General features: G+C 42.1%; 1 long non-coding RNA gene across 1 annotated transcript; it reads right to left on the bottom strand.

Annotated features, from left to right (window-relative positions):
* Nucleotides 1-1,649: 1,649 nt before the first annotated feature.
* On the bottom strand, nt 1,650-5,261 carry LOC309529835. Its single transcript, XR_014218505.1, has 3 exons — nt 5,097-5,261; nt 2,241-2,318; nt 1,650-1,802 (listed from the first exon to the last, which is right to left on the bottom strand). It is a non-coding gene; the product is annotated as an uncharacterized lncRNA (long non-coding RNA).
* Between the last annotated feature and the right edge of the window lie 7,728 nt (nt 5,262-12,989).

Here is a 12,989-nt window from a genome sequence, read left to right as displayed (position 1 = left end):
TCTTTCTTGTAGTTTGGATCCATTGCTCCGTGTCCGCTTCTCTGGAGCAGCAGAAAACAACCTTTCTCCCTCCTCTATATGACATCCTTTTATATATTTGAACATGGCTATCATATCACCCCTTAACCTCCTCTTCTCCAGGCTAAACATGCCCAGCTCCCTTAGCCGTTCCTCATAAGGCATCGTTTCCAGGCCTTTGACCATTTTGGTTGCCCTCCTCTGGACACGTTCCAGTTTGTCAGTGTCCTTCTTGAACTGTGGTGCCCAGAACCCAGAACTGGACACAGTACTCCAGGTGAAGTCTGACCAGAGCAGAATACAGTGGCACTATTACTTCCCTTGATCTAGATGCTATACTCCTATTGATGCAGCCCAGAATTGCATTGGCTTTTTTAGCTGCCGCGTCACACTGTTGGCTCATGTCAAGTTTGTGGTCAACCAAGACTCCTAGATCCTTTTCACATGTACTGCTCTCAAGCCAGGTGTCACCCATTTTGTATTTGTGCATCTCTTTTTTTTGCCCAAGTGCAATACTTTACATTTCTCCCTGTTAAAGTTCATCTTGTTTGTTTTGGCCCAGTTCTCTAATCTGTCAAGGTCGTTTTGAAGTGTGATCCTGTCCTCTGGGGTGCTAGCCACCCCTCCCAGTTTGGTGTCATCTGCAAATTTGATCAGGATGCCCTTGAGTCCATCATCCAAGTCATTGATAAAGATGTTGAATAAGACTGGGCCCAAGACAGAAGCCTGTGGCACCCCACTAGTCACTCTTCTCCAGGATGAAGAGGAACTATTGATGAGCACCCTTTGGGTTCGGTCAGTCAGCCAGTTACAAATCCACTGAGTGGTAGCATAGTCAAGACCGCATTTTACCAGCTTCTTTACAAGAATATCATGGGGCACCTTGTCAAATGCCTTGCTGAAATCAAGGTAGGCTACATCCACTGCGTTCCCTTCATCTACCAGGCTTGTAATTCTGTCAAAAAACGAGATCAGGTTAGTCTGACATGACTTATTTTTCAGAAATCCATGCTGACTATTGGTGATCACAGCATTCCTTTCTAGGTGCTCACAGACTGTTTGCTTAATGATCTGCTCCAGAATCTTCCCTGGTATTGATGTCAGACTGACTGGGTGATAATTATTTGGGTCCTCTCTTTTCCCCTTTTTGAAAATAGGGACAACATTTGCCCTCCTCCAGTCTGCCGGGACTTCGCCTGTTCTCCAGGAATTCTCAAAGATGACTGCCAGTGGTTCAGTGGTCTTAATAGAAAAAGCCAATCTGCACACACATTTCTGTGCACATGGGAATCATACCTCTGCTTTGCATTTAATGGGGAAGACTATGGTATGTACAAGAGATTCATTGTTGCATTTATGTATACATAGGATATAGGTGCCTAATATAAATTTAGTTTATATGTGTGTGTTAACTTTTCTTTAAACAAAGCTAATACTAGCTAAGCATTTTTCTCTCTGGTTATCTGACATGTCTCCAAATAGTCTGGTGGAAAATATAAGAGGATGCCCAATAATTTGTAAAGTATTGTTTTTAATAGTGCACAAGTGGCATATAGTCTCATGAGATGCACAGATACCACTAGTTGTGGATTAATGACTACCATTTTCTAGGGTCATTAGAGAGAGTGTTTTTTATTTCACTGTACGTTGTCTCGTGCTGTTGTGCATTTTCTCATTATGCTGTACCCACTCTGTGGACAAGTATTTGGATGGATATTATCTAAGATTGTTGTTCTTGGGTGATTAAGGCGAAGGTGCGTAGCTTACAGCTGTTCATTGGCCATCTACAAAGCAATAATGAGAGGAGGAATCACCATTATAACAACTTCAGTTTATTTGGTGTGCAGATTGTAAACATCACATACAGTAAAGGGTTATCAAGACACACATAGCAGAGAGAGAAAAGCGATGCTGTCCTAAGTATAATCAATCAAACCAAAATGAAGAGGACACTTTGGCACTCACATGAGAAATTGTTGTTGTTGTTGTTTAGTCGCTTAGTCATGTCCGACTCTTTGTGACCCCATGGACCAGAGCACGCCAGGCACTCCTGTCTTCCACTGCCTCCCGCAGTTTGATCAAACTCATGCTGGTAGCTTCAAGAACACTGTCCAACCATCTCATCCACGTGAGAAATTACAAAGACAAAATTATCAATGCTGCTGGGGACAAGTTTTCACTTATTTAAACTGCGGACTATAAGCTGTAAAATAGAGAAACACCTGGGATCCTCTTTCTTCCATCTTCTAGAGTGGCCTCAAAGAGCTGGAGTTTCATAAGTGATTGATATTATAATTCTGCTATAAGCAAGCAATGGAAAAGTATAAACAAATCAAACCTATATGACTGCTTACAATCTACATTATTAAAATGAATGGCGAAATACGAGGTAGTGTTCATAACATTTACATTATTTTAAATACCTTATTGTCAGCTTGAAGTCATTTAGCAATAAAGGTAAAGGTAAAGGTACCCCTGCCCGAACGGGCCAGTCTTGACAGACTCTGGGGTTTGTGCGCCCATCTCACATCTATAGGCCGGGGGCCAGCGCTGTCCGGAGATACTTCCGGGTCACGTGGCCAGCGTGACAAGCTGCATCTGGCGAGCCAGCGCAGCACACAGAACGCCGTTTACCTTCCCGCTGGTAAGCGGTACCTATTTATCTACTTGCACCCGGGGGTGCTTTCGAACTGCTAGGTTGGCAGGCGCTGGGACCGAGCAGCGGGAGCGCACCCCGCCGCGGGAATTCGAACCGCCGACCTTTCGATCGGCAAGCCCTAGGCGCTGAGGCTTTAACCCACAGCGCCACCCGCGTCCCACCCATTTAGCAATACTTTCCAGTAAATGCAAAGATCTAAGGTGGGAAGCCAGCTACTTCAAGTATTCTGATTTGCAAGAATTTCCATCCTATAATGCAGTATACTAAACAAATCTACTACAGTACAGTATTTGATTTACTGTAAAACCCATCATAGTCAATTAGTTTTAATTAATGCAAATAGGAACAACAATAAGGGCTCTATCAAATGTACCTACCAGTGGGTGTTTTTTTTTAAAGGGGGAGTTTGGGCTAATATATCAGCAAATGAGGAGCTATAAACATGATTAATAAGCACATTAGACTTTTCTTATCACAGTTTGTTGGCAGTTTTTATCCGGTCACAGCTGAAATTCCATAGAGTTCTTTCTCCTTTTGTATAAAATACAGATTATGTGGAGACAGCCGTCTGAGCAACTGGGGTTTCATCTTGCATGGCCATTAATTTATTATTGCTACTTCAGTATTTCTTATCTATATCAGCCAAGCAATGTAGAACTGTATTTTGGTCATTTTCCAATAAGAAAACAGACTCATATGATGATGGCACCTCTGTCTCTTATATAGGAAGCGAGATTAGCAGTTCATGAGTTCATCTTGAAAGTGGTATACTCAGGCTTAGACTCTGTACTGTAATAAATGTGTGCCCATCTCACAGATAACTATAGCGCCATTAATTATTATTTTAGAAGACTGGCATTTGTGCAAATGCAAAAAATGTAATAATAAATTACAAGTGAGGCCATGCAACAAAATGTTACAGTTCTGAGTGTTTCCAGTTAGAGATCCAGTTGCTCCATTCTGCTCCTCTTCCCTCATGGTTTTCCTTCCCCCACATTCAACATTCTGTGCACAATGAGCATGCCGAGTCCTCATTGGCTGGTTTTATTTCTTGTGGGTGGGAGTGGAAGTAGGTGAACATACATGTGCCCAGTCCCATATACATAAAAATATTTGATTTTTCCATTGATTTCCATGGGCAGCTCTTTCTTCTGTCGCTAGAGACAATAAAAATACATATACGCAAACATACACATACTTGCTTGTCCTTCCTCTTGCTTCGAAGCCTATTCTTATTCTTATTCTTAACCACTCTGAGCTTTGGCCTGCCTAACCTTTCCCCTGCAACTGTTGGCTACTCTTGTATACTCTTCCTTCATGGCTTCTCCTTTCTTCCATTTCTCTTACAATGGTGCCTCGGGTTACATACGCTTCAGGTTACATACGCTTCAGGTTACAGACTTCGCTAACCCAGAAATATTACCTTGGGTTAAGAACTTTGCTTCAGGATGAGAACAGAAATTGTGCTCCGGCTGCGCAGCGGCAGCAGGAGGCCCTATTAGTTAAAGTGGTGCTTCAGAACAGTTTCAGGTTAAGAACGGACCTCCAGAACAAATTAAGTACTTAACCTGAGGTACCACTGTATATTCTTTTCTCTACCCACTTTCTTCACAACATGCAGAATTTTGCCCACTTCTGCAATCTCACCTCTTACTTGCCTGGCCTCAAAATAAGAAAAGCCCCAAATGCTGCAACCTTTCCCCGTAGGGGCGTTGCTCCACCCCCTATATAATTTTGTTTGCCCTGGTCTAGTTTCACCCTCAGAAGTTTTATCTGAAAGACTTTTAAATAAAAGTATTATATATATATATATATATATATATATATATATATATATATATATATATATATATATCACTTTCCAAGTGTGAATTGCAACTTAAGCAACTACTTTGAGGAAGAATGCTATTTTTTTTGGGGGGGGGAGGAAACCTGGTTTCCCACATATGTGGTATAATTCCAGTAAAATCACATTAAAAACCATGGAGTCAGATAAAGCACTTGCTGTAGTCTGTAGTTTGTGCTGCCAGTTTTCACATTCTGTCATATAATTACAATTGTCAAGATAACTATTGTATCATGAAGACGATAAGTGCTATAATTTATGCACTTTTCTTATGTATTGCTATATACAATATCCCTACCACATAATGTGAGCATCCTAAGCCTTGTTCATTCAAGGGCATGAACGTCACCAGGACACTTGGATCATGAACTTCACCACATGAACTTGTGGACAAGACAGTGTTGCCTCCCTCCTCTAAGCTCCCCTCCCAAAGAAAACAGAATTAAGGTATCCTATATCAGAGAGATGGAGATGGAGATGGATAGCTCAGTCCATTTAATCCTATGGACAGAAGCTGGGTGTGGCTGCACATAGCAAAAGAAGCTGATTGTTTTATTGAAAGGACTTTCTTACTCCTTAGAGCAGCCTTGCACAACTTGCGACCTCTCAAACTGGACACAGCCCACCAGGACTTAATAAGCTTCTTGGTTTTGTTGCTTGTCTGATCTACAAAGCCAGGAAGAGTCATAAAGTACATTGAAGGCTTATAGTACACAACTGCTAGGCAGTGTTTGGTTAGGTGGGTCACAATTTGTGCAGGACGGGCTTAGAATTTGGCTAGAAACTGCCAAAGTAGATTCTACGTGTTCTGTTTTGACTTTTGAAAATGTGAGCAATACCAGAAAGACTGGAAGCCTTTGCCAGTTAACATGACAGTAGAGGTTTTTTCCTAACAATTTTCAGGAAATTGGGTACAAACAATGGAGGTGACATTATGAGCAACACACGTAGGACTTTGTGTGCCAACCAGCACAAAACAAGTGATGCTGTGGTAACCAACATATGCCAGCATAGTCTAACTGTGTTAGTGGAGTCACGCAAACCACTTTATCGTGGGTTTGGGCCAATGGTTTTACAGCCATATAAAAACCAACTTTGAGAACTAATGACTGCATTCAATGTATTTTTTTTTAGTTTCCATTTAAATAAAAGCTGCAAAAGGGACTGAATCTGTCATCAGCTATATATATATGGGAATGTATCCATATATTGCACACTACAATTTACACTGAGATCCCCTCGCAGCCTAAATTATTTCACAAGTGACATTAACTACCATATCCTACAGTGTGGCAGTCGAAGACATTTGGCTCATATGATGAAAAGCAAAGGGGCATCAAACAAAGGGGAAATACGGTAACAACTTAAAGAGAGAGAGGCAGAGTTGAAAGAAAAGAACATTAAAACAAAATAACAAAGAATGTAAACAGATTATAGATACAGAGTGGCTGGGATCTTCTAATGGCTGGAAAAATAGATGACAGATTAAAATGATAAGGCATGTCAGAAAGAACAAAGTCTCTGTGTCTGCATCATTCAGAAGAAGGGATGAGAGTCAAAAGGTTAAGTGTGGGTAGCAATGAATATGAATAATGAGGACTAGAATAACTAAAAGGCAAGTGTGGTTCATAAATCAATTCTAGCACAATTTAGGCTTTGGAAAACATCTGCTATAGCCTATAAAATTAGGAGAAGCCTATGGCTAGGCATCGTTGCATCCGTGTAAAATTACTTTAAGTTACACATCTTCACTAGATAAATGGAGTTAAGGAGAGTGCACCTGGATCAGGCCAAAGGCCTATCTAGCCCAACATCCTGTTCTTTCCAGTGACCAATCAGACCCAGTTGGCAATCCCATAAGCAGGACCGGAAGCCAATGGTCCTCTCCTGATGCTGTACTCCTGAAACTACCCTTCAGAGGAATACTGCCTCATCATGGATTGGAAATATTCCATGCTTAGAAGATTAAGCATGCATTTTATGTATGCACTTGAGGGGAAGAACATAGTTCACTCTTCCAGTTAGACAAGATTTACTCATATGGAAACCTTGCCGGTTCTTCTTTAGCAAGACATGTTCTCTTATATGTTTGGTAATCTTTAACGATGCTTTCCACCATATTTCCTGGAACAGTTCTTAAGCTATACTTTCCTGGATCCTCCTGGATCCATTGCCTTTTCTTTTTTTTAAATTGCTGTTACTTTGGGCCATATCTTCAGACATGGAGCAGGAATTTAGGGGAAAGCTGCACATTTTTGATAGAAGATCAGAAATTGCTCATTGGAGTTCTTTAAGAAATTTTAGGGATCCAGCAATTTTCTTTCTTTCTTTTAAAAAACAGCTTTTCTCTTGTCACTGCTATTGGTCTCTGATCCTTCGTGAGAGTCTGTTCAGGCACAGGGATCTGCCCTACATCTTACACCCTGCCCCAAAAGGAAGACTCAAGACAAGAGTTTTGGTTAAAGAGCTACAGCTTTATTAAGCAAATAAACTCAGGGAATTGTAGCAAACAGGATTGATAAGATCAATCCATTCAGGCAACCGATTAGGGTCAGACCAAAGGGAACATATTTCCCACTTTCCCCGAGGGTCACCCTACCCTACCCTAGCAGCAGAGTATTATTTGTTTGGTGTTTGTCTCCACCTGCTCTCCCAAAGTCATGCTGAGGGAGCAGCTGTTAGCTCCACACCTCCCCGGTGTTCAGAAGTGTTTGAGGACAAGGAATATACCTCATTTTAACCCCTGCCCCCAGCTGGCTGGCAGTGAGAGGTGGATTGGGAAGCCCTTCCCCAAGCTGTAGGAAGAAGAAGAAGAAGAAGAAGAAGAAGATGATGATGATTTTGGATTTGATATCCCGCTTTATCACTACCCGTAGGAGTCTCAAAGCGGCTCACAATCTCCTTTCCCTTCCTCCCCCACAACAAACACTCTGTGAGGTGAGTGGGGCTGAGACACTTCAGAGAAGTGTGTCTAGCCCAAGGTCACCCAGCAGCTGCATGTGGAGGAGCGGAGACGCGAACCCGGTCCCCAGATTACGAATCTACCGCTCTTAACCACTACACCACACTTGCTCTTCAGTACACCACAGTGCTCCCCAAGGTAAAATATCATGTTTCATTCTCCCTGCCTACACAGCCTGTCACAGACAAACCCAGCTCGTTTCCCTTGTAGAGATGTGAGGAATATTCAGCGACCCTGCCGGTGTGTTTGCACCACACTGGACTCTCTGCCACCTTGCCCCTCCACCTCTCCAGCCCAGCTTACAGTAGCAGCAGCAGCAGCACAGTCAGAGAGAGGTCAGGTGATAGGTGCAGCCCCACCACACTGTCCGTTGTTGCTGCTGCGCCTTCCTTTTCCTTTTCCATCTCTGTCCTTCTACACAGATGCTAGGCAGGGCTCCAGCCACACAAAGAGAGAGCTTAGCAGCCCTCTCATTGTTGAAAAGAAAGGAGCTGCAGGCGTGTTAGAAAAATCTGGCGAGGAGGAATTGCTATGCCTAAATTGACAAGTGACCTTCTGGCTCTACTCTACAGTTCTTGCCCGAATGAGCAGGTCCTTATTTTGCAACTTAGCCATCATAATTTATAACAGGAATGTTTAATGCTATGGAAATCAGAAATACGAAGTTTGGGTAAAGGTACTTAAGGGGTTTTGAACAGGTCATTTTTCTATATGACTTGGGACTTCCTTGCAGTATTCCTTGATAAATTGAGGCATTTGGTTAAGCGGCTGCTAGCTGGCGGCGTTTCAGAATGCTGCAGTTATGGTTGGGCAGGCACCTGTTCATGTTATTAAGCCACTGCCTGATCCTTCGAATGCCCCACTGGCCCAAACTCTCCGTCAAGGCTGTAAGTGCTGTAGCCATTACAGGGTCAACAGGTTACTATGCAGTAATGAAGAGATTAGAACCATAAGGGACCCAGCAGCATATTATGCTGCTTTTACATACAATCAGAAATTGAAATTAAAGCGCAATAAATCCATCCACCGTGTTTGTCATTTTCAGCCATCAGCAAGCAGCATGAGAGGAAAGAGTTCGTCAGGCACCGTTCCTTGTACTGCCGGAGTCTGCACTGAATCAACATTTTTCCTCCCATGTTACTCATTCGCTCATGAGTGAATCATATTTATTTTAATGGGGCTCAGACAGGAGCCAGTGTGCTTGGCTGTCTGGGTTGGTTTTGAGGCTTAGGGCATGTCTGCACTGCAGTTTATCTTACCTCAGAACAGGCATGTGATTGGTTTGCTGTGCTTACGTTGCACATTTTCCTGGCCCCTTCTGTAATGTGAATTACTCCTGTAGTCGGTATATGGTGGATTTTGAGGGATTCCCCTTTGGTTGCCATGTTTTGTGTCAGGTTGGTTACTTAACAGGAAAGAAGAATGAACCCTCCTCCAATTTACAACCATTTCCTTGCCTGGTCACCTGCAGCTAATTCTTGATTGCCATAGGTGACTAACAGCCCAATCATATTCATTGCATTGATTTTATTTACTTAATAATATTTTTATATTGTTAACATTAAAAGAAACTTCAAATTGGTTTGGGGGGAAGATGTATATTAAAACAGTTTAAAACATAGAACCCACATCATAGGTGACAGGGAAGACATGTACATATGTATTCAGAAGTCCTACTGAGTTCAGTGGGGCTTTATCTCAGGAGACTGAAGACAGGATTGCAGAAATGTGAGCATTTACAAACCTGCAATACAGAAACAAGGAAAGGGTTTAAAAAACCCAACTATAAGCTATGCGATATTACTATTACAAAATATTTGGTATATACAGAATCTAATAAATATATACAATGTCAAATATATGTTGGAAATGCAAAGATAATGAGGGTACATTTTTCCATATGTGGTGGACCTATAAAATTGCAAAAAAACATATTGGGAAATGATATACAATGAATTAAAGAACATGTTTAAAATGACTTTTAGTAAAAAACAACAACCAGACACTTTTCTTTTAATAGGAGGAGAAATCCCCAAAGAGAAAAAGGTCCTATTTATGTATGCGACAACAGCAGCCAAAATGTTATACACCCAAGGATGGAAAGAAGAAAGAAGAATAGATAGCGAAATTGATGGACTATGCCGCAATGGTGAAAATGACAGGGAAGATCAGACACCAAGAAGATAAAAGATTTAAAAATGAATGGATAAATTTTGTAGAATATCTCAAGGAGCAGTGTAAACATTTAAAAACATTAGCAGGCTTAGAATAGCACTAGTGATATAATTAAGGTAAATTTTGAAAGAAGGGAAATGAGTGAAAGAAAGAAAGAAAGAAAGAAAGAAAGAAAGAAAGAAAGATGCAGAAAAGATAGTAGGTAATGATGGGAAACTGGGGGGTGGGGGGGAGTCTGGGGGTTGAGAACCTCCAAAAGCTAAATGTTTTGTTGTGTTGATATGAGTGTAAAAATGTAAGCAAAAAATCGTCAAAAAATTACACCAAAAAAATAATATAATAAATATATTTATAAAAAGGGAAGAAGGTAAGGATACCAACAAAGCAAAAGAAAAGAAAAGAAAAGAAAAGAAAAGCTGTAGTTGGTAAGGAAGAGATGGACAACGGTTCTGGAATATAACAGGTCACCATTTGTATATGATTACATATAGGCAACTTAATTTACATCAATAGACAGATAAATGTGGGAGCAGATAGCAAGCTGTCTATATTCTTTTCAGCCTGAAGAACTGGTCTGGTTGTCTATGCTACAGCCACCCTCCCTATTCCACCTGCTGTACAGTTGTGAGTGCCCTGAACAAAGCCTGCCTTATTCCATCCTAAAATGGATAGTCCAAGGGGGACGTGGAGAGAAATGCTTATCCTTGTCCAATCAGAATGGGCATGAAAAACAACATCTCATTCCTGGATTTCTCAGTAAAGCAACCAGCTACAGACTGGGATGACTTGACACCAATAAAATGTGGATTGCACTACCTGAGGCTGAGCCATGTGGCGTGAGAACTTACATTAGCCTGTCCCAAAATGTACACCAGAATCTCTTGAGATCTGGATTTACCCTCCTCTTGCAACGACTGGGAGCCCCTGAATCACCATGACATCTCTTTCTTCTGCCTGCAGCACCTGGTGCAGCTCTCCTGGGCCCAGTGGCACATGGTTGGCAAACTAGGGGGACTAGGTTAGTTCCCTAAATGTTCCCCTGCAGCCTCCTTCCCAAAGCCCGGGAAGCTTCTGCCCAGCTTAGGGAGGAAGGCCTGAAGGAACAGATAAAATCCATCCAAGTCATCAATAAAAAAAGTGAACAGCAGCAAGGCGATCTCAAAGTCTCATTGAAAAGAAAGTTATTGGTCTTTGAAAATTTGGGAGGGCGAGGGACCTTAAAAGTGTCAAACATACACCAGAGCACAATAGTGCCAAACAAAACCTCAGACTGTGGTCCTTCACATCGTTGTCTGGAATAAAGTCCAGTTATCTCAATGGAACAAGGTTCCAAGCAAACAACTAGCTACTCTGAACACCCACTCTTAAATGTGTGCATGAGCAGCGTGCCGCTGAGAATCTGGCATAAAATCCATTGTCCATCTGGTGCTTACAAGAGAACCACGACTGATCAAAGCTGCATTGATACAGCCTTGTAGCTATCATACATAATACCCTCCTATGCAGCCAATTTTTGCCACAGGAAGCAGGGCTTTTTCCCCCAGTTGAAACTCACCAGAACTCAGTTCCGGCACCTCTCAGGTGGGTACCATTGCTGTTCTAAGAGAACGATAGAGGTATTCCTGGTGAGTTCCGGCCCCACTTTTTCTAGAAAAATAGCACTGACAGGAAGTATTGTGACCATGCAATACTTCAAACATAGTTCTTTTCCACATGCTTTAATTATCCTTTCTTCATGTTCTTGCCATAGAGTGGGTGTACAAAGAAGGGGGGGCAGGAAGTATGAGAAGCAGCTTGAGGACAGCCTGTGAGCTTAGCAGACCAAACTAGGTAGCAGCAGCCTGAGCAGTTTGGCCAATTAGTTAGCCACACATTTGGCACACTACTGCTTGTTTAGCAAATTGTGATTAGGATGCCAGTTGGACAAGCCAGTGAGTGATATATGTGTACTGTGGGCCACCAGGGAAATGTCTTGTATACCAGGGTTGTCTCAGATCTTTCCCCCGACTTCAATTGATCCCACTACACAAGATCAGTAGTAGTTTAATCAGCAAAACAGTACATGCATCTGAACTCCTATTATTACTTAGAGAGCATTATCTCAACATTCCTTCTTCCTGCCCCCGACCAGAGAAGCAAATGCAGTTAGAATAGAGCAATTACAAGGCTGCAAGAGCCTTGTGACTATTGGCTCGAAACAGATGTCTGAGTTGTTAGTCGTTTGCCTGAGTAACAGCTATAAACAAGTCCCAGAGCTGGTCGCCAGAAACATATGGGAGGTTGCATCAGTTGAGTGGTGCCAACATTCTTGGGATGTAGGCCAGCCCTAGAATTTCTCAGCTCTGGGCTGTGGACAATCCCACACAAATTGGGATTATTAGCAGGTATTCACAAAGCCATCTAATGTTACCTCTCAACTCTTTCAGCCTCTTCCAACCGAGCTTTGTTTCAAACTGATAATTCCTCAAAACAAAACCATCCAAAGCTTCAATAAAGCTGTTTGTGGGCTTTCTGCAAGAATACTGTATAAATTTTCCAAGGCATCACCCCCATTCCAGACGGATATTAAGAATGTGGCATGCTGCTGTTCTTTTCCTCCAATATGCACGCCATACTATTTTATTTTTAATTCTTGTAAAGGATGGCTGTGGGTGTAACATCCCGTGACATGTAAAAAGCAGATCTGCCTGTGGGAAGTGCTAGGAAAAATGGACCCTTCCAGGTTACTTTTTAATTAGAGGCTAGACTTTTAAAAAAAGAAGACAATGGAGTTAGGCTTGACAAACAGCAGGCTATTTAAGTATCCCAATTACGGAGTACCTAGAATCAAATAATTTATGTGCTGCTAATCTCCTGGTAATCCTTGGGGTGTTGCCAAAGTGTAACCCTTGCGATTACTCTTCTGCTTCTTACGCAGATTTGCTCTCCTGCTATGGCTGAGGTTTTCCCCTCTGCCCCGCGCCCGCCTGCCCGCCATCATTTCCACCGCCCCCCAGGTTATGTTTGGCATCGCTCATTGAAAAAGCCACAGTTACCTTACAGCCAAACCACCGGACCAACTTTAGCTGAGATGAATAAGCAACAGCTCATCTGCGACAGAGCCTTTGGTGGAAGTGTGGCCAATTAGTCACACGTTTGGTGTTCTAATTAGGCAGCAGCTTGGCCTTTCAGAAAATGTGCTGTTGATTTAGGTACTTCCTCAAACAATGCTAAATTGTGTTATGTGAAATTCAATTAGTTCTTTTTTTCCCTCCCCCCCTCCCTTAAATGTTTCCACATCTGTTATTCTTTAAACATAAAGTGATGAGGAGAGAAGGAGAAGTGAAAAG

The sequence above is a fragment of the Podarcis vaucheri genome (genome assembly GCF_965113315.1).
Source record: "Podarcis vaucheri genome assembly, chromosome: 3".
Taxonomy (NCBI): Eukaryota; Metazoa; Chordata; class Lepidosauria; order Squamata; family Lacertidae; genus Podarcis; species Podarcis vaucheri.
Note: the sequence above shows the minus strand (reverse complement) of the source record. Positions and strands in the feature narration are given on the sequence as shown.